The sequence below is a fragment of the Pleurodeles waltl genome, chromosome 6 (genome assembly GCF_031143425.1).
Source record: "Pleurodeles waltl isolate 20211129_DDA chromosome 6, aPleWal1.hap1.20221129, whole genome shotgun sequence".
NCBI classification, from domain to species: domain Eukaryota; kingdom Metazoa; phylum Chordata; class Amphibia; order Caudata; family Salamandridae; genus Pleurodeles; species Pleurodeles waltl.
In genome coordinates, this window is record NC_090445.1 from 208,527,063 (window position 1) to 208,553,899 (window position 26,837).

A 26,837-nucleotide genomic window follows, 5' to 3' on the forward strand; every position below is an offset into this window, starting at 1 on the left:
AAAAAACACATGTTCCTCACATTTCTGTGGCAGAAAGTTCTGGAATCTGAGAGGAGCCACAAATTTCCTTCCACCCAGCGTTCCCCCAAGTCTCCCGATAAAAATGATACCTCACTTGTGTGGGTAGGCCTAGCGCCCGCGACAGGAAACGCCCCAAAGCGCAACGTGGACACCACCAAAATTTTGGAAGAAAACAGAGGTGTTTTTTGCGAAGTGACTACCTGTAGATTTTGGCCTCTAGCTCAGCCGGCACCTAGGGAAACCTACCAAACCTGTACATTTCTGAAAACTAGAGACCTAGGGGAATCCAAGGAGGGGTGACTGGCGGGGCTCGGACCAGGTTCTGTTACCCAGAATCCTTTGCAAAGCTCAAAAATTGGCTAAAAAAACACATGTTCCTCACATTTCTGTGGCAGAAAGTGCTGGAATCTGAGAGGAGCCACAAATGTCCTTCCACCCAGCGTTCCCCCACGTCTCCCGATAAAAATGATACCTCACTTGTGTGGGTAGGCCTAGCGCCCGCGACAGGAAACGCCCCAAAGCGCAACGTGGACACATCACAGAAAACAGACCTGTTTTTAGCAAAGTGCCTACCTGTAGATTTTGGCCTCTAGCTCAGCCGCCACCTAGGGAAACCTACCAAACCTGTGCATTTCTGAAAACTAGAGACCTAGGGGAATCCAAGGAGGGGTGACTGGCGGGGCTCGGAACAGGTTCTGTTACCCAGAATCCTTTGCAAAGCTCAAAAATTGGCTAAAAAAACACATGTTCCTCACATTTCTGTGGCAGAAAGTTCTGGAATCTGGGAGGAGCCACAAATTTCCTTCCACCCAGCGTTCCCCCAAGTCTCCCGATAAAAATGATACCTCACTTGCGTGGGTAGGCCTAGCGCCCGCGACAGGAAACGCCCCAAAGCGCAACGTGGACACCACCAAAATTTTGGAAGAAAACAGAGGTGTTTTTTGCGAAGTGACTACCTGTAGATTTTGGCCTCTAGCTCAGCCGGCACCTAGGGAAACCTACCAAACCTGTACATTTCTGAAAACTAGAGACCTAGGGGAATCCAAGGAGGGGTGACTGGCGGGGCTCAGACCAGGTTCTGTTACCCAGAATCCTTTGCAAAGCTCAAAAATTGGCTAAAAAAACACATGTTCCTCACATTTCTGTGGCAGAAAGTTCTGGAATCCGAGAGGAGCAACACATTTCCTTCCACCCAGCGTTCCCCCACGTCTCCCGATAAAAATGATACCTCACTTGTGTGGGTAGGCCTAGCGCCCGCGACAGGAAACGCCCCAAAGCGCAACGTGGACACATCACAGAAAACAGACCTGTTTTTAGCAAAGTGCCTACCTGTAGATTTTGGCCTCTAGCTCAGCCGCCACCTAGGGAAACCTACCAAACCTGTGCATTTCTGAAAACTATAGAGACCTAGGGGAATCCAAGGAGGGGTGACTGGCGGGGCTCGGACCAGGTTCTGTTACCCAGAATCCTTTGCAAAGCTAAAAAATTGGCTAAAAAAACACATGTTCCTCACATTTCTGTGGCAGAAAGTGCTGGAATCTGAGAGGAGCCACAAATGTCCTTCCACCCAGCGTTCCCCCACGTCTCCCGATAAAAATGATACCTCACTTGTGTGGGTAGGCCTAGCGCCCGCGACAGGAAACGCCCCAAAGCGCAACGTGGACACATCACAGAAAACAGACCTGTTTTTAGCAAAGTGCCTACCTGTAGATTTTGGCCTCTAGCTCAGCCGCCACCTAGGGAAACCTACCAAACCTGTGCATTTCTGAAAACTAGAGACCTAGGGGAATCCAAGGAGGGGTGACTGGCGGGGCTCGGACCAGGTTCTGTTACCCAGAATCCTTTGCAAAGCTCAAAAATTGGCTAAAAAAACACATGTTCCTCACATTTCTGTGGCAGAAAGTTCTGGAATCTTGGAGGAGCCACAAATTTCCTTCCACCCAGCGTTCCCCCAAGTCTCCCGATAAAAATGATACCTCACTTGCGTGGGTAGGCCTAGCGCCCGCGACAGGAAACGCCCCAAAGCGCAACGTGGACACCACCAAAATTTTGGAAGAAAACAGAGGTGTTTTTTGCGAAGTGACTACCTGTAGATTTTGGCCTCTAGCTCAGCCGCCACCTAGGGAAACCTACCAAACCTGTACATTTCTGAAAACTAGAGACCTAGGGGAATCCAAGGAGGGGTGACTGGCGGGGCTCGGACCAGGTTCTGTTACCCAGAATCCTTTGCAAAGCTCAAAAATTGGCTAAAAAAACACATGTTCCTCACATTTCTGTGGCAGAAAGTTCTGGAATCCGAGAGGAGCCACAAATTTCCTTCCACCCAGCGTTCCCCCACGTCTCCCGATAAAAATGATACCTCACTTGTGTGGGTAGGCCTAGCGCCCGCGACAGGAAACGCCCCAAAGCGCAACGTGGACACATCACAGAAAACAGACCTGTTTTTAGCAAAGTGCCTACCTGTAGATTTTGGCCTCTAGCTCAGCCGCCACCTAGGGAAACCTACCAAACCTGTGCATTTCTGAAAACTAGAGACCTAGGGGAATCCAAGGAGGGGTGACTGGCGGGGCTCGGACCAGGTTCTGTTACCCAGAATCCTTTGCAAAGCTCAAAAATTGGCTAAAAAAACACATGTTCCTCACATTTCTGTGGCAGAAAGTTCTGGAATCCGAGAGGAGCCACAAATTTCCTTCCACCCAGCGTTCCCGCACGTCTCCCGATAAAAATGATACCTCACTTGTGTGGGTAGGCCTAGCGCCCGCGACAGGAAACGCCCCAAAGCGCAACGTGGACACATCACAGAAAACAGACCTGTTTTTAGCAAAGTGCCTACCTGTAGATTTTGGCCTCTAGCTCAGCCGCCACCTAGGGAAACCTACCAAACCTGTGCATTTCTGAAAACTAGAGACCTAGGGGAATCCAAGGAGGGGTGACTGGCGGGGCTCGGACCAGGTTCTGTTACCCAGAATCCTTTGCAAAGCTCAAAAATTGGCTAAAAAAACACATGTTCCTCACATTTCTGTGGCAGAAAGTTCTGGAATCTGGGAGGAGCCACAAATTTCCTTCCACCCAGCGTTCCCCCAAGTCTCCCGATAAAAATGATACCTCACTTGCGTGGGTAGGCCTAGCGCCCGCGACAGGAAACGCCCCAAAGCTCAACGTGGACACCACCAAAATTTTGGAAGAAAACAGAGGTGTTTTTTGCGAAGTGACTACCTGTAGATTTTGGCCTCTAGCTCAGCCGGCACCTAGGGAAACCTACCAAACCTGTACATTTCTGAAAACTAGAGACCTAGGGGAATCCAAGGAGGGGTGACTGGCGGGGCTCGGACCAGGTTCTGTTACCCAGAATCCTTTGCAAAGCTCAAAAATTGGCTAAAAAAACACATGTTCCTCACATTTCTGTGGCAGAAAGTTCTGGAATCCGAGAGGAGCCACAAATTTCCTTCCACCCAGCGTTCCCCCACGTCTCTCGATAAAAATGATACCTCACTTGTGTGGGTAGGCCTAGCGCCCGCGACAGGAAACGCCCCAAAGCGCAACGTGGACACATCACAGAAAACAGACCTGTTTTTAGCAAAGTGCCTACCTGTAGATTTTGGCTTCTAGCTCAGCCGCCACCTAGGGAAACCTACCAAACCTGTGCATTTCTGAAAACTAGAGACCTAGGGGAATCCAAGGAGGGGTGACTGGCGGGGCTCGGACCAGGTTCTGTTACCCAGAATCCTTTGCAAAGCTCAAAAATTGGCTAAAAAAACACATGTTCCTCACATTTCTGTGGCAGAAAGTTCTGGAATCTGGGAGGAGCCACAAATTTCCTTCCACCCAGCGTTCCCCCAAGTCTCCCGATAAAAATGATACCTCACTTGCGTGGGTAGGCCTAGCGCCCGCGACAGGAAACGCCCCAAAGCGCAACGTGGACACCACCAAAATTTTGGAAGAAAACAGAGGTGTTTTTTGCGAAGTGACTACCTGTAGATTTTGGCCTCTAGCTCAGCCGGCACCTAGGGAAACCTACCAAACCTGTACATTTCTGAAAACTAGAGACCTAGGGGAATCCAAGGAGGGGTGACTGGCGGGGCTCGGACCAGGTTCTGTTACCCAGAATCCTTTGCAAAGCTCAAAAATTGGCTAAAAAAACACATGTTCCTCACATTTCTGTGGCAGAAAGTTCTGGAATCCGAGAGGAGCCACAAATTTCCTTCCACCCAGCGTTCCCCCACGTCTCCCGATAAAAATGATACCTCACTTGTGTGGGTAGGCCTAGCGCCCGCGACAGGAAACGCCCCAAAGCGCAACGTGGACACATCACAGAAAACAGACCTGTTTTTAGCAAAGTGCCTACCTGTAGATTTTGGCCTCTAGCTCAGCCGCCACCTAGGGAAACCTACCAAACCTGTGCATTTCTGAAAACTAGAGACCTAGGGGAATCCAAGGAGGGGTGACTGGCGGGGCTCGGACCAGGTTCTGTTACCCAGAATCCTTTGCAAAGCTCAAAAATTGGCTAAAAAAACACATGTTCCTCACATTTCTGTGGCAGAAAGTTCTGGAATCTGGGAGGAGCCACAAATTTCCTTCCACCCAGCGTTCCCCCAAGTCTCCCGATAAAAATGATACCTCACTTGCGTGGGTAGGCCTAGCGCCTGCGACAGGAAACGCCCCAAAGCGCAACGTGGACACCACCAAAATTTTGGAAGAAAACAGAGGTGTTTTTTGCGAAGTGACTACCTGTAGATTTTGGCCTCTAGCTCAGCCGGCACCTAGGGAAACCTACCAAACCTGTACATTTCTGAAAACTAGAGACCTAGGGGAATCCAAGGAGGGGTGACTGGCGGGGCTCGGACCAGGTTCTGTTACCCAGAATCCTTTGCAAAGCTCAAAAATTGGCTAAAAAAACACATGTTCCTCACATTTCTGTGGCAGAAAGTTCTGGAATCCGAGAGGAGCCACAAATTTCCTTCCACCCAGCGTTCCCCCACGTCTCCCGATAAAAATGATACCTCACTTGTGTGGGTAGGCCTAGCGCCCGCGACAGGAAACGCCCCAAAGCGCAACATGGACACATCACAGAAAAAAGACCTGTTTTTAGCAAAGTGCCTACCTGTAGATTTTGACCTCTAGCTCAGCCGCCACCTAGGGAAACCTACCAAACCTGTGCATTTCTGAAAACTAGAGACCTAGGGGAATCCAAGGAGGCGTGACTGGCGGGGCTCGGACCAGGTTCTGTTACCCAGAATCCTTTGCAAAGCTCAAAAATTGGCTAAAAAAACACATGTTCCTCACATTTCTGTGGCAGAAAGTTCTGGAATCTGGGAGGAGCCACAAATTTCCTTCCACCCAGCGTTCCCCCAAGTCTCCCGATAAAAATGATACCTCACTTGCGTGGGTAGGCCTAGCGCCCGCGACAGGAAACGCCCCAAAGCGCAACGTGGACACCACCAAAATTTTGGGAGAAAACAGAGGTGTTTTTTGCAAAGTGACTACCTGTAGATTTTGGCCTCTAGCTCAGCCGGCACCTAGGGAAACCTACCAAACCTGTACATTTCTGAAAACTAGAGACCTAGGGGAATCTAAGGAGGGGTGACTGGCGGGGCTCGGACCAGGTTCTGTTACCCAGAATCCTTTGCAAAGCTCAAAAATTGGCTAAAAAAACACATGTTCCTCACATTTCTGTGGCAGAAAGTTCTGGAATCTGAGAGGAGCCACAAATTTCCTTCCACCCAGCGTTCCCCCACGTCTCCCGATAAAAATGATACCTCACTTGTGTGGGTAGGCCTAGCGCCCGCGACAGGAAACGCCCCAAAGCGCAACGTGGACACATCACAGAAAACAGACCTGTTTTTAGCAAAGTGCCTACCTGTAGATTTTGGCCTCTAGCTCAGCCGCCACCTAGGGAAACCTACCAAACCTGTGCATTTCTGAAAACTAGAGACCTAGGGGAATCCAAGATGGGGTGATTTGTGTGGCTCGGACCAGGTTCTGTTACCCAGAATCCGTTGTAAACCTCAAAATTTGGCTAAAAAAACACATGTTCCTCACATTTCTGTGGCAGAAAGTTCTGGAATCTGAGAGGGGCCACAAATTTCCTTCCACCCAGCGTTCCCCCACGTCTCCCGATAAAAATGATACCTCACTTGTGTGGGTAGGCGTAGCGCCCGCGACAGGAAACGCCCCAAAGCGCAGCGTGGACACATCACATTTTTTCATTGAAAACAGTGCCTACCTGTAGTTTTTGGCCTGTAGCTCAGCCAGCACCTAGGGAAACCTACCAAACCTGTGCATTTCTGAAAACTAGAGACCTAGGGGAATCCAAGATGGGGTGACTTGAGGGGCTCTGACCAGGTTCTGTTACCCAGAATCCTTTCCAAACCTCAAATATTGGCTAAAAAAACGCATTTTTCACACATTTCGGTGACAGAAAGTTATGGAATCTGAGTGGAGCCACAAATTTCCTTCCACCCAGCGTTCCCCCAAGTCTCCCGATAAAAATGATACCTCAGTTGTGTGGGTGGGCCAGGTGCCTCCAACAGAATAAGGCCCAAAACTTGTAGAGATACAGGGGATAGTACTGCGAGTTTATAAGGACATATTCTTTTATACATCTTTAGACTGACTCTGCTTTGGGGACCCACATACGTGAGGTGTCATTTTATTTGGGAGACTGAGGGGAACACTGGGGAGTAGGAATTTTGTGCTGGAGTGGTGATCGTACGAAGAAAAGTCAGGAAAATATGCTTTTTTTAAGCACATTTTGAGGTTTACAGAGGAGTCTGGGTAAGAAAATGTTGGGGGATCCACGCAAGCCACTCCTCCCTAGACTCCTTGGGGTGTCTAGTTTTAAAAAATGTCTGGGTTTGGTAGGTTTCCCTAGATGAAGGCCGCACACAGGACCAAAAACATAGGTGCCCTCTCCCCCCCCAAACACAGGTAGTTTTGTAATATATCGTTTTGATGTGCCCACATACGTCCGTGATGTGCCAAACACTAAAATTTTGAAAAGAAACACACTTAGGTTATGTGAAAAAGACCCCTCACCCACCAACCAAGTTGGTGGCATGCTTCATCATCGGGGTCCCACCTGAGGCACCTAGCGTGTCATAGGTGTGCTGCGACGCCTGATTACAGCGGAGCAGGTTTGGTCATTTTTACCACACATACTGGTTGGATTTGGCACGAGGGTGAGTGATGGTTCAGTGGATCAAATTTTACTAACAAGAGCTTTCACAAAAATGAAAAGCACTGTTAGTAACTGAAAGGCAAAAAACTGAACCAATGACTCACAGCTCGTGAGCTGTAAAGCCGCGACAAGGCACCAACCGCTTTACAGTCCATTCACACAACTTTCATACATGACACACACAAGGCCATTCACACCGCCAGCCACGGGCCCAGCACATTACAACACTCACATCGACAGACAGCGCCACTCAAGGGCCCATCACTTACATACGCCCACATGCCTGATACAACAATCACACCAGCTGATGGGAGTGTGTGGACTGGTGTTTGGCTGGCAGTGTGTTGCAGTAGCCAACATCAAGTCAATATGTACAGTCTCAGCCAAGCCCCACTCCACACACAATGGCATCATATTTTATTTTATTTTTTTAAACAGAGGAACCCCTAACTAAGTAGAAAGAATTACAAAACAACAAACACAAAAGCTCTAACTAACAACATGACAGAAATGCTAACCATGAAACTAAACACATGAAAATACAAAACAGACATGAGTTTACACTCATGGTTGTTCCCAGAAATTCTTCTGGGTGTGGTAATTCTTAAAACAAGCACCGACACACAGCCCAGGCTTTGAAGGACAATCTGGGCAGTACATTCGAGACTCCCTCCGGATACCTCTTCGAAAACACACTCTACATTTCTTAGCTGGAAAGTCTTTTTTGGGTGTGGGAGGAATGTGCTCAGCAAAGTGGCGATCTTTCAATCTAGCCACATCCTCCACCACTGCTTCTCTAGGAACTCTGGCCTGTTCCACCACAATAAGGCTCTCTATCACTGACTCCTGAAATTTCACAAATGTCATCTTTGAGTCTGGAGACCTATCCCTAAACACAATAAAAGCATTGAAGGTTGCTAAGTGGAAGAGGTGAAGTGCTAACTTCTTATACCAAACATAAGACTTACGAATAGCAGTATAAGGTTCCAACCTCTGGTCAACTCTATCTACACCTCCCATGTGCTTATTATAATCTAAAATGCACACAGGTTTGCGCACTTCAGCAACCTGGCCCCAAACAGTCACAGGGGAAGTACTCTCATCATGGATGGTACTTAGCATGTAGACATCCCTCTTGTCTGAAAATTTCAAAGCTAGCAGCTCCTCGTTCCGCAAGGCACAGCACTGTCCCCTCTCAAGTTTTTTACAGACAAGCTCCCTTGGATAGCCTTTCCGGTTAGAACGGATTGTGCCACAAGCAAATGTGTCCACTCTAAACAATTCCTTGAACAACTGCACACCAGTGTAGAAGTTATCTACATACAAATGGTGACCTTTGTTGAACAGTCGTCTACCAAGATCCCACACTATTTTCTCAGTAACTCCAAAAGTGGGAGGACAACCAGGGGGGTCAATATTGGAATCCCTACCAGTGTACACACGGAAACTATACACATATCCTGTCCTACTTTCAGACAGCATATACAATTTAATTCCATATCGTGCCCTTTTGCTAGGAATGTACTGCCTAAAAACCAAACGACCCTTGAAGAGGACCAAAGACTCGTCCACACTTATCTCTTTGCCTGGAACATAGACCTCCGAAAACCGATCTACAAAATGATCAAGGACAGGCCTAATCTTAAAAAGACGGTCAGAATCTGGGTGATCTCGTGGCAAGGCTAATGCATTGTCAACAAAATGCAGCATCCTAAGAAGAAGCAAATACCGATTACGACTCATGGTAGCTGGAAATATAGCTGTTGCCATCAAGGGACTAGTAGACCAATAAGAAGCCAGTGACGGCTTCCTTATCAACCCCATCAAAAAAGTCAAACCCAAAAACTTTTTTAGCTCCTCCAAATTTGTGGGAATCCACTGGGCAGCTCTAGAGTGTGGCCTAAGTCTAGCAGCGTTGTCCCTCAAATGCTGCTCCGCATACAAATTAGTCTGCTCAACAATCTCTTCCAAAAACACATCATCCATGAATAACTCAAAGAAATTGATAGGCATAAAGTTCTCTGTATTGGCGTTACACCCCGGGAGACCAGTAAAGGCAGGCAACTCTGGCTGCTCCATGTTTGGGGCAACCCAGACATCAGGTCTTCTAACGGGAAACCTTTCAGCCCCAGGTTGCTGCACTATTGGCACATCAATGTCCTCCTCTAAAACAGAACCTTCATCTGCACTGAGTGTGGCTTCATCATCAGAAGATTCCCCTCCAACAGAAACATCACTGCCAGAATCTCTGACTTCCTCCTCTGCCTCAGATGCAGAGTCCGTCTCATAGTCATGATCAGACTGTGACTCAAAAAGCATACCAACCACCTGCTGAGCGGTCATCCTGCGGCTAGCCATGATCTCTCCTGCTAAAATTAACTGGACAAATTCACCACCAACAACCAGCACTGTGTAAGACAAGTAACAAAGTGTAGCTTTGTTAGTAAGAGTTACAAACTCAAAAACTATACCGCTCACTTGCCTGAAAAAGCTTGATTCACCAGCAACTACACAGCAATCACCAATGATATCCCACTAAAAAGAAAGAAAGAAAGGCAAATTAGAAATAAGACAAAACAAATATCATTGTGCACAAACCTAAGGACAATTTCACACACAATCCTGCATTTAGTACACCCCCTACAAACATGTCATTCATGCATGGCAACAATACTCCTTTGGAGTAAATTGTTTTTACTTACCTAAAACATGCAACTGTGCAAACTGCAGGTCAACCACCGCCAAAACCGCAAGGAGCCACAGCAAATAAAGCAAAAGCTTTGAACTAGAACAAAAAGGAGGAAAACATTTTTTATCACAAATGCAAAGACTTCTTCAGTTGACAAACACCCCACCATCAAACATTTTAGAAATTGGTGCCTAAGTGGATTCTGCCATAGGGGCAGATGGGCCTACTAAAAAAATAGGCCTGTCTGCCCCAAGGAAGCCAAAAAATACCTTTAGTACTGTGTCCCCATGGAGAGCGACCCTTGCCAAAGGGGACAGCCCTCAAACAAAAAAAACACACACAACACTATCCCTGGTGCCTAAGTGGCTTCTGCCCCCTTGGGGGCAGGTGGTTCTAGAAAAATAGGCCCATCTGCCCCCAGGGGGGGCAGAAATGGCCAACAGGTCAATGCCCCCCTTGGGGGGGCGCCCGTGCCCAAGGGGACGCCCCCACACAAAAATAAACACATAAAAAAAAATCCCTGGCGTTCTAGTGGTTTCTGCCCCCCTTGGGGGCAGATCAACCTAAAAATAATAGGCTGATCTGTCTCCAAGGGGTGCAGAAATGGCCTGGGTACATGTGCCCCCAAAGTGGGGGGCGACCCTTGCCCAAGCCCCCCCCCATCCACTAACACACACACACACACACACTATCCCTGGTGTCTACGTGGCTTCTGCCCCCCTTGGGGGCAGGTGGGTCTAGAAAAATAGGCCCATCTGCCCCCAGGGGGGGGCAGAAATGGCCAACAGGTCAATGCCCCCCTTGGGGGGGCGCCCGTGCACAAGGGGACGCCCCCACACAAAAATAAACACATAAAAAAAAATCCCTGGCGTTCTAGTGGTTTCTGCCCCCCTTGGGGGCAGATGAGCCTAAAAATAATAGGCTGATCTGTCTCCAAGGGGTGCAGAAATGGCCTGGGTACATGTGCCCCCAAAGTGGGGGGCGACCCTTGCCCAAGCCCCCCTCCATCCACTAACACACACACACACACACACTATCGCGGGGTGGGGGGGTCGGGGGTGGAAGGGGAAGGGCTTCCCCTTCCATCCCTGACTTTGGGGGGGTGGGGGGAAGCACACAGAGGGAGCGAGAGCGCTCCCTCTGGGCTGTGTGCCGAGGACGTAGTGGTTACGTCCTCGGCACAGCAGCACTGTGCCGCGGGACGTAACCACTACGTCCGCGGCACAGAAGGGGTTAAGCAAGAAAATGCCCACTTTCTAACAGTGGCATTTTCAAACTGACAATCTAAAAACCAACTTCACCGAAAGATGCATTTTAAAATTGTGAGTTCAGAGACCCCAAACTCCAAATCTCAATTTGCTCCCAAAGGGAAACTATACTCAAAAGATATTTACAGGCAGTCCCCATGTCAGCTTATGAGAGAGATAGGCCTTGCAACAGTGAAAAACGAATTTGGCAGTATTTCACTGTCAGGACATGTAAAAGAAAGGTATGTTCTACATTTAACATACACTGCACCCTGCCCATTGGCCTTCCTAGGGCCTACCTTAGGGGTGCCTTACATGTACAAAAAGGGAAGGTTTGGGCCTGGCAAGTGGGTACACTTGCCAGGTCAAATCAGCAGTTTAAAACTACACACAGACACTGCAGTGGCAGGTCTGAGCCATGTTTACAGGGCTCCTCATGTGGGTGGCACAATCAGTGCTGCAGCCCCACTTAGCTTTTGATTTACAGGCCCCAGGCACCTCTAGTGCACTTTACGAGGGACTTACTAGTAAATCAAATATGCTAGTCAGGGATACACCAATCACCAATACAATTTACACAGAGAGCATATGCACTTTAGCACTGGTTAAAATGAGTCAGAACAAATAGGAGGAGGAGGCAAAACGTTTAGGGATGACCCTGTAAAAAGGGCCAGGTCTAACAGTGGGTAATTATCAATACAAGTGTTGTTTTGTAAAAATGGCTTTCAAGGTCACTACAGAAACCAAGGGTGATGCTTGATTTGCATAAGTGTAGCTATCACTACAACCCAATGAAGGGTGTCATTATACAAACACATTTTCTTCCTTAGCATTAGGGCCATAGCACCTTGGCTAAGCAACTGCCAAACTATATGGGTGTGCTACTTAGAACACTGAAGTAGACACTTCCCTGTACTTGACACATATTCCATGTATAATATGCTGTGAATGGCTATCCCATGAAATCCTAAGAAATTCCTAGGGTGCAGCTGTGCAGGGGGAGTTGAGTCATGAGCAGCTGTGCTCAACAGGGGCTTCATCATCTTTCCTCTTGCACCTGTCCCATATTTTATACATTATATAGCAGACACCATTCCATGCCTCCCTCCCTGGTTAGCCCACTCTCCCTGATCAAATATTTTGACAAGTAAATATGTGTCATCCTGCCAACATCCCAACCTCTTTCAGTAGCCAGCCATCAAAAATAGATGAGAATCATACAGGATATCTTTGTAAGAGGCTGGCTTAGTATATGTGTACAATTATAGGTAAGGGACACCCTGTACTGAGCCCAGGCAACCCTTAGTAACAATGCAGGAGGTTCTAGATAACCAGAGCTCTCAGAGAGGTAGCTGTGGATAGCAGCTAAGGATTATCGAGGAAGGTGTAAAGCAGTTGCAAATACCGCACAGCTCAGTCGGTGATGTACACACAGGAAAGAACCACGCCAGTGGTAGATAAATATTCTATATATATTGTACACACACACACACACTAGAACTAACTTTGGTACAGGCATATAATATGTGCCCTGGGTGGGGGAGGGCAAACCACATACTAAGTACGTGGAATGAGAGAATCACTCCCAAACCAAACTACCACTGCAAAACTCCTAAGTACTGGGGAAGCACAGGAACACCTAAGGTATGTAGATAAGATACCCCAGGTGCCCCTGTGCAGAGTTGTAACCCAGGGTAAGTATCCCTAGGATAACATGGGGAAGTCGTGGTTGGAGTTTAGGAGTGCTAGGACCCTTCCCAGAGGACCCAAAGGAAACCTGTTGGGACAAAGAAGGTTGGATAGTGTCCCCACACGTAGATACCCAAAAGAGTGGAGTACCTACACCAGAAAAACCAGGTGCACAGAGGTGAAGTCATATGTGAACCTCCAATTGAGTTGTCCAGCAGCTGCCATGACCCATGGAACAGGTCGGTGGAACCCAGATGTGGTTTCTGGATGAAGAGGACCTAAGGAAAGAGGGCACAGGGTCCAGACCACCTATTGTTGCCAAGGCAGTGTAGGGGGGCAATGCCCACCCTTGGATGAAGAAGTGCAGCTGTGGAGTTCAGGCGATGCTGGAAGACCCCTGGAGTCATCTACGAGCTGTCCCACACTGGTCGTTGGATTGCAGAGGGGTCAGGAGTCACTGAGAAAGCAGGGAAGTACTGCCTGGAGATTGCAGCATTTGTGGGACCAGCAAGGTCCAGGTGACCCAACCTTTGCAGGTAAGTGAGGGCCGGCCCTCAGCAAAAAGGAGAGTCAGCAGGAATCAGTTGAGCTCCCAGAAGGACTCACTGGTAGCAGGCACAAGGAGTCTCAGGGAGACCTCAGCAGCACAGCAAAGAGGGATGCCCATGTTGCAGGAGGTCCAGAAAGGATGTCGTACTTGGAGCTGGAGAGTGCTGGAGGCCTGGGCTTCTTGGAGCTACAAGGTCTTCGGACTGAAGAGCCAACAAGCCCTGGCAATGAAAAACAGACACAGTGCACAGGGGTTCATCCAAGCAGCTCAAGTGAGGGACCACAGACTTCCCAGTTGCAAGGAAGATAGGTCAAATCTCTGGAGAGCCACAGACCTACCACATGTGCTGTAGAACCTTGAGGGGTCCATGGGACAGCAGGATCCACAATGTTGAGGTGTCCACGGATGTAGGGGAGTGATTCCTTCACTCCAAGGGGGATTCCGTCTTGCTTTCCTAAGTGCAGCCAGAGTCCTTGTGACTCTGGAGGATGCAGGGCCATGGGGGTTGCGGAAGTCTTGCAGAACTTAGAAACAAAGTTGCAGCAGGACATCTCCTACTGGTTACAGTCTTGCAAAGTTCCAGTGAAGAACAGAAGCGATTCCAGAAACCCGGTTGCAGAAGTGTTATGCAGAGGAGAATTGCAGACGAATCTAGGGTCGCACCCTCAGGGGAGCCCTTCAGTAACCCAGGAAGGGGGTTGGACACTTTCTGCAGGGACCCACCTGTCTGGGGGGAGGGGGTCAGGGATGTTACTCAGCTGGACTAACCAGCCAGATCCACCCAGGGGCCTCTTCTCATCTTTTTTTCAAGATGGCAGAATCAAGTGGCCACCTGGCAGACATCTGTGCACCTCCCTCGATGAGGAGCTGGACAGGGGGATGGTCACTCCCCTGTACTTTGTGTGGTTTCGGTTAAGAGCGGGAACTAGGGTTCTGGCACTGGTGCAAACCGGTTTATGCATGGAGGGCACCAAATATGCCCTTCAAGGCAGTCTGGTGGTGCTCAGAGGCACCCCCACACCAACCCAGAGACACCTATTTCTGAAGAAGAGGTGGTCACACCTCTATCTTACGGGAAATCCTTGTCCTGCTTTCCCCTGTCTGAGTTAGGCTCAGCAGCAGGAAGGCAGAACGGTGTCTGTAGTCGGCAGCAGCATGGGCTGGCTGTACAGGCAGACATGGAAGATACCCATGACATGGGAACCCCCAGAGTACATTGTATCATGTAAATAGCACTGGAATTGGTGTAGTTGCATGATTCTAACATGTTTGATACCCAACATGCCTAGGTTCGGTGACGCCATTATGTAGCTGGACATCTCGTGTTGATCAGTGTACAATACATACCTAAAAACTGCTTTCCTGCACATACAAAGCCCAGGAAATGGAGTCTGGGGTTTGTAGTGGCACCTCTGCTCATGCAGGGGTGCCCTCCCGTTTAGAACCATGCACCCTGCCCTTGGGCTGAAGGGCCTTTCTTAGGAGTGACTTACAGGGCCAGAGTGCAGTGACCATGATATAAGGTAAACCTTATATCTGTAGTGAAAGGTGCATGCTGAGGGTCAATGTAAGTGGCAAGACTCACTTTTCTGCTGATGCAGGGAACACCATGAAATTCTGCCAGACCATCATAGCTTGATAAAAGTGTCAGCCCGAAGGGGAATCAACCCACCAACTCAAATCAAAAGTCCCATGAAGAAGAGGAACTGCGTAAATGTTTGCCTCCTGGGACTGAGAGCTGCCTCAGGAATCAAATGTCATATGTATGTGAGAACACGCCTGCATTTATTTATTTAACCATGGCTCAGGGCACATGAGGGTTTTACCATGCCCACATTTACGTATCATCAACTACAATAGAACTTCACTGTTACATAATAATTGACGAGGGAAGCATGACACTGACAACTGGGGAAATTGTGTAAGGGGGGTTGAGAGTTTTTTACATGTTTGTTGCCCACACTGCCTATGTACACACCTACTGATCACAAGCATAGGTAAATATGCCCAACTGTCAAATCCCTATAAGGCATTACATAACGGGCAGTTCTCACGTAGACTCTCTGCATCTTTTTGTAGCCACAGACCTGGTTATCTACTCTGCTAGGGTGCCCCCAAAACGAGCACAAACACTTTTGGAAGACTACCTTCCAATTTGATCAGGTAGGCCACACTGTAATCGCAAAGTTGCCATATCCTAAGGTGAGACCTCAAACAATGTTTGTTAGGAGAGGCTTAGCTTAGGAGTGCAACGGTTTCCACTCTCTTGCCCTTATCTACATACATCCCTCTGCAACACAGAATGATAGGGAAACAGAAGGGTCTGCAATGCATGCCCAAACAAATATGGATAAGTTCACAATGCATAACACTTCGGGCACTGGTCTGCAAGCAGAACCCACCCTGGTGCAACAGCAACCCACCTCCAGAGAACTGGGCACTATGCTGCAAACCATTCAATCTTCCAGGGAAGCGGTCAAAGCCAAGGTCAGAGAAGTGGGATCACTTGGTGCTATCAGCGCAATACTTAAGTAACATGACTGGTAAAGTCTCCAACGCAGAGGGCCAAATCTCAACACTAGAAAATTAAGAAGTCATACTCAAATGCTTTGTATCTAAACTTCTTACCATTACTGCCACCCTGGAAAATCAAACAGAAGATGCCGAAAATAGGTTCAGACAGAACAGCTTGATGTTTGTCAGCTTCCTAGAAGATAGTGAAAGCTCACACCCCAAAGGTTTACATCTTGGATGGCAGAAGGAAAACTGTCACCTTGGTTTGTGGTTGAGAGGGAACATCATCCCTGGCCCAGCGCCCACCTCCCAGAATACTTCCTCATCCTCTGATAGTTTTTAACCTTAATTACAGAGACAGAGACAGAATACTCCCAGAAACCCATCAAATAGGAGCCCTCTGATTATACCAAGGCCTTCCGGCAATGATGCCTCTCATATGATGAGGTTAAACAAAACCTATGAGCTATGCACATATAGTATATGCTCATATTCCCCGAGAAACTCATAGTGATACATGACTCCATAGCCTTCTTCTTTGAATTGGCCCCCAAGCCCCACACACACATGAGGAAGTCTGGGAGTGGACTACTGAAATCTGTTCCCTGAGGGCAAACCACCACTGAACTATAGTACCTCTGGAAGCTTAGACCAAGGACTGGCAGCAATGCCTCAAGGAGAACACAATCACAGAGAGAAAGGTGGGGCAATCACAGTCCTTCTGAGTCTTCCAGTGCCTGTAGGGCTCACTCCCAGAGTAGTGAGAGGAGCAGAATAACATGCAGCCCTACACTTGAACCATCCACAGTACTCCTACAACTGATAAGTAGATCTTAAACTTCCTACAAAGAAACAAATGAGATGGCCTCACTATACAAGCGGAACTGAAAGAAAGAAGTACAATGTTTAACTTCCATTTACAGGCATTTTAAAGAAACCTACACAGAGAAGGTCCCTCACAAACATTTGGTTCAAACTTGCTTTGATGGTTAATGTTTGAGGGTATTATAGGGTGACAGATGCTTCAGGGGGAAAAGTAGGGGGTGAGTTGGTCTGCAAGTGTTTGTTCAAGATATTGTTTTTGTTTCCAACCGTTTTCCATCTGCCTAAACACAAATTGACACAGATGTGTCTTGGTTCAGCAATCAGTACAATGGAAACTGAGCTCCTTGATACTCTTTGGCCTAATCACATCCGCCCTCTGGATATTCACAATAAGACTGTTTCCAACCCAGGTGGCTCACTTTAAAGTAATGTTTTGCAATGTCAACAGTCTCCTAAACCACATCAAAAGGACCACAGTACTTTGGTGTGCAAAATACTTTATGCCTTTTGTGCTGATGCTACAAGAAACACAGTTACACACTGGTCCTTCTTGAAACCCTTTGGGTATGACTGCATAGTTCACACAGGGGTTGCAAGGGGATCCTGGGGCATGGCAATCTTCCTCCACAAGTCATTCCCACTTGTAGTAACCTCAGCTACTATGGGTATTCCGTGCCATTTTGTGGGAGTAGAAGGCCTTTTGGAAGGGTAACAATACAATTTCATAAGCACATATGTCCCACCCCAGTTACCCAACCAGGCTCTGGCAGGGACAGGCAAGGCAACTCTTGCACTCCCCTCGAGGTAGTTGCAGAGGAACTTGATGTTGCCATGATAGTGGGTACCCCAAAGGCCAGACAGCTACCTAATCAATGTTCCTTATCTCAGCCGTTCTCCCTAATCAATACTGAAATCAAGATTGATGCCAAAATACTCACCAACTGGTCCAACAAGCCCGCCACATATTGATTCACCCAGATCAATGTGGTTTTATGCACAAAAGTAGTACTCAAGACTACATACGATGGGTTTAGGCAGCCCTTGCCCATGCATCAGCCCTACCAGTTCTATGTGCCCTCCTCTTGCTACAGTTTGACAAGGCCTTCATTGCAGTTGATTGGTCCTTTTTATATGAGGTCTTGGTACGAATAGGCTTTGACGTAAGGTTTAAGTCCTATGTGCAATTGATAAATACTGCCCTGTCTGTCCAATTGAAATACTTTCAGACACATTTCTAATACGTAGATGCATTAGCCAGTGGTTCCCTCTCTCTCCATTCCTCGCCATTGAACATTTAGCACAACTCACCGATGTGACACCTGTGTTCGGGGGTGCAATAACAACCTACCTATGGGTTTTCATGTAAATGGACCTGCTTTGTTGAACACCGAATGCCTCCACCAACTATGCTTTGCTTAAGAACACAAACTTGACAAGGCCTCACCTTTTTATTAAGCTAAAGATTTTTTTATATATATGTATGGCTGAGTAGATTTGCCAAACTAAGTTATCGCTATATTTCTTGCCTTTAGATTCTGACAGATTTGGCCACATGACTGCAGTAATTGTTTGAGAGGTAAGAATACCAATTTTATGCACAGCCCGCTTCACCTCCTCATTTTTATGGATTCAAAAAGGTAATTGTTTGTTCCCTCATTTTGCAGGCTGCTACCTCCTTGTGTCCTGATGAAGTCCCCGCTCATAAATTGCATTATAGGAAGTTGAAACATTGATGTGCCTATGTGTCGATTGTATTCACAAAGTGTATAGTTTTCAAACCAGAACTAAATTTTTGTTTTGATATAATAGGCAGACCACTGAATTGAGCTCATGCTGGAAGACTGGGCGATCTGTGAAAAAATATTATCATTCAGACTGACTATAAAGTCAGCTCTTCGACCATTGACCCCTGGCTAGTACTCCAGGCTGTGATTGATAGATGCAGCAGACTAAAGGGTGATATTCCTGGACCTATCTCAGGCTTTTGACACATTTAAAGTGGATAAGGTTCACAGACCTAAGGGGGCGGGGTTGGTTGACTGAGCTGATTAAGTTGCTGTATCTGGACACTATTGTTGATGAAAATACTAGTGTTGATAGCTACTCAAATGGATATTTTCCCCACCATATAGCCTATTAAAGCGATTGGTCTCAGCTTGGAAGGACTATACTAAAATCATACACAGCCAGGACTCAGCTAAGCAGGAAAACCTGGCCCACTAGGATATTTGCCCTGGTGTTAGACTCCATGCTTAGCAAAGATATGGTCGGCTCACTGGAGCAGTGGTGGCAGCTTCCCCTCTGGTTGAATAGGTCCTAAGTGCATCCAGTAAGAATTTATTGGTTTTCTGCTAGTATGGTTTAATCCAAGCGCCTATCAATAAAACAATTCACTGAAAAAACCAAAGGTTGCAAAGACGTTATAGTTAGGAAACAGAATTAAAGAAACCAAAGAAATTCACTAAGAAAAACAAAAGTTACAGGGACATTATAGTTAGGTTCAGATTTTACAAACACAAAACCATAGAAATTCAGCAGTTATAGTTAGAGTCATCCCAAACAACTATAACTTGTGCCCTAAGGTAACTATAACTTGCGCCCCTGCCATGCAAAGTTATCTTATCAATAATTTTAGTGCAAATGTTGCAGTGATATTATCAGTGATGTCAGAGAAGATGTCGTGACTGATGTAATATATGGGACAATTATCAGTGCAGGGCGAGGGCCTGAGTTATAGTTACCTGTGGTCAGGCCCTGCGGCCAACTTCCCGCATGCAGCCACCCCACACCACACACGGACTTTGGCCGTGCACAGCAGGGGGTTGGCCACAGGGTCTGTCTTGCAGCCCTCAGACAATTTTGGCCTCCGGGACCACATCCCTCAGGTCCTGGCACATTTGTTTTTAGGGGATGGAGGTACGAACCCCCCTCCCCAGGCATTTTATACTCCCAGAGACCCCATCCCTTGGGAGCTCCATTGGATTTATGGGGAAGGAGGCAAAGCAGCCCCTTACCGGGGCTGATTGTGGCCCTGGGACACCATCTACCGGGGCCCAGCCATATTGTAAAGGAGGGGGTAATGCAGACCCGCTACCCCAGCCAAACCTCATCCCCGGGGCCCTCTACCTTTTTAAATGGGGAGGGGGGCACAAAGCCTCCTCCCTGAGTCAGTTCTGGCCCCGGGGTCCCTATTCCCCAAGACCCAGCATAATACTCAATCAGGAGGGGGAGCAGTTATCTCTAGATATACATAAATCTTTTTTCTTTAATAACTCCAACATTTCTGAATGGTTTTATACCAAATTAGAAAAATAGATCTTTCTGGACCAAGGTCTAGTTTTCTGCCAAATTTGATATAATTCTGTTCAGCAGTTCGGGCTGAAGTTGTGTCTAAAATTCCTTTGGGAAACTGCATGGGGGAAATGTGTTTTGGGATTTCCTCTTTTTTTCTGCGCCAGCTTGACGAATCACCCCAAAACATTCCAGACAACCGCTGGAGTGGCATACTAGTTTTGAAAATGTCATGAAGATTTGTCAAACGGTGCAAAGTTATTAGCAAAACAAAAAACGTTTTTCCTATTGAATTTGGATCTGAAATATAACAACCTCCTGGCGAATGCCACTAGGTAATGGATTGCTTCCAGTAATTTAATACCTTGAGAATAGCTTTATAATTAATAGAGCATTACTTGAGCAGGAATATGCCTTTGCTTCTGCCGAAAAATAACAAAGAGCTCCCTTCACATCGAGTGTCTTGTTGGAACTTTGTTGGAACAATGTTGCATGTTCCATTTGTCTCCACCACCTTTCCTTCTAGTGCACCCCCTTTCCCTTTTGTAACTAGGTTCATGCAATACAAATACACATACATACAAACAAACACGGTCCTGTGAGAAATAGATGTGATCTAAAATGTAAAATCTACTAACATTGGTAGTGTACAGAGTTCAAACACAGTGGAAGTGACAGGTTCAATCAACAATCAAGGCAGCTGTTATGTTTTATTTAGAATTTTCTACAGAAAGGCCAATATCTTACTCAATAAAGAAATCATGCATACATAGCTGGCTGGTTGCAATTCAAAGGAATGTGTATTAACAAACCCCTGTAACAACAGGGCTAAACAGAACATTGAACCACAGCTCTCCAAAGCCAAGCATAACACTCTTGCACAGGGAGCAATTAATCACTCATGTTGCACCTCACTCTTCCTGGCCCTAAGGGCCCATAAATTGACTAGCAAGTCGGTTGTACTTACTCAGAGCCTCTCTCTGTTTCACTGAAGTGTCAGGGTGTGTCCGAGTGTCCTGTCTGTAAACCAATAACTGTGACAGTGAGTGTGGGCTGCTTGTGTTGGGCTCTGCTTTTACTGTACTCTGTCATGTCCCTTCAAGTGGATTTTAGGGGTGTCCCACTTCTTCTCCAAACTTTCGGATTTAAACATTTTGGCTACAGCTTCCAAACTATGTAGTTCTTCATTAGTATTGAATATAAAGAAAGAAATAGCATGTGTTGAGCTTGAGTAAGAGTTGTAAGTCACAATCAGGAGGAACAGGAAATAAACAGACAATGACATCCATGTACGATGGCCAGGTTAACAATATGTTTTTTGCCAAACTCATGAAGTTGTCAGTGATCATGTCTTCTTTGAAGATTTCCTGGAACTCCTCTCTTTCTGTAGATGTTTGGCAGTTGCACCAATGAGTATCTCAATGAACAATCCTCAATAATAAAAAAAAGAGGGGAGGAGTATCCGCTCTGAAATGGTCTTTCAAAGATGCCTGGCAAAACATCTTGCACAAAGACCCCATTCATGATGCAGTTGAAATGGTTACTAACTGATCTTTAGCATCTAGTTTAATGTAATTCCTAAACTTCATGAAGAACTTAGTTTCAGGTCATTTTTCTTCCCGTCTGGCCAACCCCCTGAGCATGCTAATTGGGGAAACATTTCTAAGAATTAAACCCCTCTGGTCATATTCCTTCATTGTGTTTCAAAATAGTTGCTGGTGCTCAATCATTAGCCATGCCATAAGCATGATACGTTTAACATGTTAGTGTTTGAAGATAAGAACATCCTCAACACTAGGGAAGACATGTTTTGAGGCATGGATAGAGGCATGGATAGAGGCATACAATGCATCAGGAAGAGTGGATGGTGGAAGGGCTGATGTATGAGCTAATGTGGTATTACCTGCATTGTTAAATTGCGGCGATCTGATTGGCTGACTGCTTGTATATGAATGTGTTTTAATATTTAAAGAGTTTATAGTTACAGTATTGGAGCTGGCATTGAATGGAGTGGAACTGTACTAATAGATGTCACCTTCAGACAATATACATTGTTTCTATTCTGCCAAGCCCTGCATTTTTCGGATGTCCTTCACATTATCTGTGGAAGCGCTTCCCCACCTCACAAGAAAGAAGGATCCTCTAGGGACTCAAGAGCTGAATGGAAGTTCAACAAGCCTTATGGAGCATGTTGATCTCCAGACGCAGAAGCCTGAGAAGTTGGCAGACAATCATCTATAAAGAAAACATTCAATGCTACTTTTCCTCAGCCAACTCCTTCGATCAACTCAAACTCCTGGATTTCAAACTAAACATCTCAAACAACACCATCATGGGAGGAACTTTAGTCTACCAGTTGCCCAGACCGTACTTTGGAAACACAATAGCAGACTTCATCGCCCCCCTTGTGTTCAACTCTAGCTCCTTTATCACACTCAGACTCATCTGACAAGTGAATGACCCCACTCACATACCCAAATATTTCCTAGACCCTATCTTCACCAAGTTCTCTGATATGATGGTGGACAAACCCACTGCCATCACTTGTACTGACCACTCCCTTGCCTGATTCTACTCAGACTTAACTCACCAGCAAAGAAGCACACTCACCAAGACTACCCAATGCAACTGGATCACAATCTCCAAGGAAACTTTAAGCACAGAACTCCAAACCCACTGCCTGAAGCACTGCTAAGACCTATCCCTATCTAGCCAAGTTCAACAACTGAATCACCTCCAGCACAGACACCCTGACCCCATTCAAAACTACCGCCACCTCTCGGACCAGACCACAAGCAAATTAGTAAACTGATGACTTGCGGCTCACCAAGCGACACTGCAAAACGCTGGAGTGCCATTGAAGACTCACCCACAACAACAAATGTAGACAGTTCTACAAATCAGCTCTTCAACACTACCCACCAGTAACTCAGAGCCACCAAGCACTCACCCCTGACCGAATGCATCAATAACCGCATCAATAATGCAAAGGAAATCTCCCTGGTGAAGGAATTTACTTCTCCCCCTGCCACCTCCACAATCATCACCCCCCTCCCCACAGAAGCTCAGCTTCTTACTCGCTCTGTAATTTCCCAACAAGATAAACACAATATACAACAACTTTGCATCCCAACCAGACATCTCCACTCTGGCAGGCCTTTAACACAACGAGAACACACCAAAACCACCCTGAACTGCTGGTAAACTCTCACCACCTTATAACTGCAGACTCCATGTGCTTTATCCACTCAGGAACTAACTTCACCTTCAAAAATAAAAAAGGATGCTACCTACATGCTCTGCTCTCATCCCAATCCTTAATGACTCACCAAAGATACCTTCCGCATATATGACAACATGCAGCCATCCTGACGCTATTGAAAAAACCTACAGCGGATCTGAACACACCAGCAAACTACAGACCTACCTCCCTGCCACCATATCTGGTAAAAGTCTTGGAAAAACTCATCAACAAAAGACTGGCCAACTATCTGAACCCCAACCACCTTTTGAACCCATCACAATCAGGATTCAGATCAAACCACAGCACTGGGACTGTTTTCATCGCTTGTACCGATGACATCTGTCTGACCAAAGCAACATGTCCACTCTCAGCCTCTCCACAGCCTTCGACAATGTGTCCCACCTCATCTTCATCCAACACCTCCACAAGATAGGGATTCGAGGATCAGCTCTTCAGTGGATCAGTTTGTTGCTCACAGGTGGGACACAGGCTGCTAACATCCAAACCCTCCAATCTGATCTGAGGTGTCTCCTGAAGCGCATCTCTCAGCCCTATGCTCTTCAGTTTCTACGTGGCCTGGATCACCAACATCATCCATACTCATGGCCTCAGCATCACCTCGTACGCTGATGGCACACAGCTCATCCTCTCCGATTGTGCTCCCAACACCCAAGTAAAGTTTATCTACTGCACTACCAGAAGTCACCCTACTTCACTGAGGAGCTCAGAGCCATGAATCTTGGGTGCCACAACAACAACTGCTGCACCACATCCCCTTGTACTACCAAAGGACCCTTCTCCTGCCAAAACCTCTGCTTACTGAAGACCCCTCCACCACCAGAACCAAATCCCACAATGCCATGACAACCATAGCCAACTGAATGAAAACTAACTGCCTGAAGCTCAACTCCGGCAAGATGGAAGTCCTGATCTTTGGGAAAAAACACTCCATATGGGACCATAGTGGGTAACCACCTAATTTGAGACCCACTCCTACGCCTACAGACCACACTCGCAATCTTGGCATCATCCTTGACTGTGAGCTGACCATGAAGCAGCAGATCAACACTGTCACCTACTCCTGCTTTCACACCCTCCACATGCTCCATGGAATCTTCAGATGGATCCCAGCCAGCACCAGGAAAACTGTCACCCAGGCCCTCTTCACCAGCCTCCTCGACTACGATTAAACTCCCTACCCCATCATGTCCTCCCAGCTCCTAAAGGAACTCCAGACAGTTCATAACACAGCTGTCAGACTCATCCTGGACCTTTCTAGGAACACCCACATCACCCCCCCCTAAGAAATCTCCTCTGGCTCCCTGTGCAGAAAAGATGTCATTTCAAGCTCCTCCTGCACGCCTACCAAACCCTACATGATCAATGAAAGGACTACATCAACTGCCGTCTACAGTTCCACCAACCCACCAGACATATGCCCTCTTCCTCTCTGGCCGCCACGCACACACCAAGAATCTGATGCAGCCGCACCTGCGACCGCTCTTTTTCTACATCGCCTCCAAGGCCTGGATCAAACTACCCTTCCCCCTCTGAACTGCACCCTCACCGGCAGACAGAAGAAAGTGACTCAAGACCTGGCTCTTTGAAAGAGGCACCAGATACCTCCAGGGGTGACAGTGACGTGCTCTTCAAATGACAGATGGATCCGCAGGCATCCGAATTAGGACTCACTCCAACTCCTCAAATTAAGCTAGGAATCTAGTTATTGTGATGCAAAGGCTGTGCAACAGGTTATTTCAAACCTACTGTTTGTACAGATAGATCTATGGTCCGAAGATTCTCCAGACATTCAACCATATTCTCATGAAAGACAGCTTGAGAAATTTGTTGTTCCTCTTGGGGACGAACTTGTCGCAATTCAAAAAGCCTACATCCAGGTAAGTGATTGCACAGGTTTTTATTTTATTTTACAAGAAAGCAGGTGGCAGGAGGAGGGAAACTTAGTCACTGTGAATGATGGTTGCTTCACTCTCATAAAAGGAAACCTGTATCTAGACCACTGAATTATTAGTTATGTTTGATCCTGGTTTGCAATAATCTTCAGGTTTGAACCAGATAAGAGCAAAGTTTTCTGGTTCTACATGCAGGTTCAAATGTTGCTTCCCTTTTTCATGCTGTTGCTCTTCACTTCAAAGTTGTTTTGTTCATGACTTAGAAACACAACTAACAGCCAACACAGATCTAGATACAATTAATTCTGTTCCAAAACTTTGAGTGGCTACAGGAAGCTTTTGATATCCTAATACCACTCAGAAAAACTAAACACGACAAAAGAAAACCAACACCTTGGAGAAACACAGAACTTAAAAAGATAAAGCAACAAATCAGAAAGTTGCAGTGGGCCTGGCTCAAAACAAACAACAGTCAAGACAAACTGCAGCTACACAAACTTAACAGAATATACAAATCATCAATAAAAAAGCTAACAAAAGGTACTACTCAGACAGAAATCAAAATGCTAAATCTACAACCAAAGAATTGTATAAAATTCTCAATGAATTTCGAAAACCTACATGCATGGAAGGAAGTCATCCCACTCTCAAGATTTCACAAACTGACAACTCATTACAAAACCAAGGCAGACACATTGGACTCCTATTTAAAACAGAAGAAAAACATCAGCACAACCCCTTTCCTAAAATACCCTCTAGGAATAAATCAACCCAGCCTCTACAGTCCTTCAAACAAATATCCCAAGGTGAATTTATGGATTTGGTCAAAGCAAGCAGCGCTTCTGGTTGCCCCTCTGTCCCTTGTCCACCACGCATCTTCAAGAACATTCTTTTATCTACTTCTGATGCCACACCTGTAAGAAGAATCATCAACAACTCTTTAACTACAGGAACTTTTCCTGTAGACCTGAAAAAGGCCTACATATGACCGTTATTAAAGAAAACAAACATAGACCCACAAGACCCCAACAACTACAAACCAATCACAAATGGACCTTTCCTGGGCAAACTGATAGAAAGAGCAGCATTCGCCCAGATGTCACAATTCATTGAAGACAATTCTTGTCGACATCAGGGCAGTGCGTGCTCTACGGGCGACTAGAATGCAAAAACCCAGCACTTATGAGATAACGTAATTCATGCATTATGTTGATATGCTGTTGTTTAACCTTTTGCATTGCAGAGTTTAATCCTGAAGACTTATAGTCAAGGTGCGTTTAAATACTGTTCATTTGCAATGTATTGCTGCAGGCTTTCAGAGTGTGTCAGGGTGTGGTCCCTTTCCAGGGCCTTCTAAAAGCTTTCCCTGCAGCATGCCTGGGTGTGGTTTGTGGGCTGGGCCAAGACTCTATATAAGGGAGCCAGCCCAGCTCCACGTGCTCACTATTCAGAGGTCCCGGTGCAGAGCAGCAACAACTTCCTGAGCTCCTGTTCCGGAGTCCTACTTGGATCTTCCAGGCCTCGCCCTTTCACTTTGTTCGGTGATTCTTGATCAGGGCGGTAAGACGGAGGTCGGGCTGGGCCCCCGATTCCGTTCTCTAAGGATTTCGAGTTCTTGGGCCTAATTAGCATGATAAAGCTATTTTGCTCTTGTGCGTGTGAATGTGTGCTTGAAGT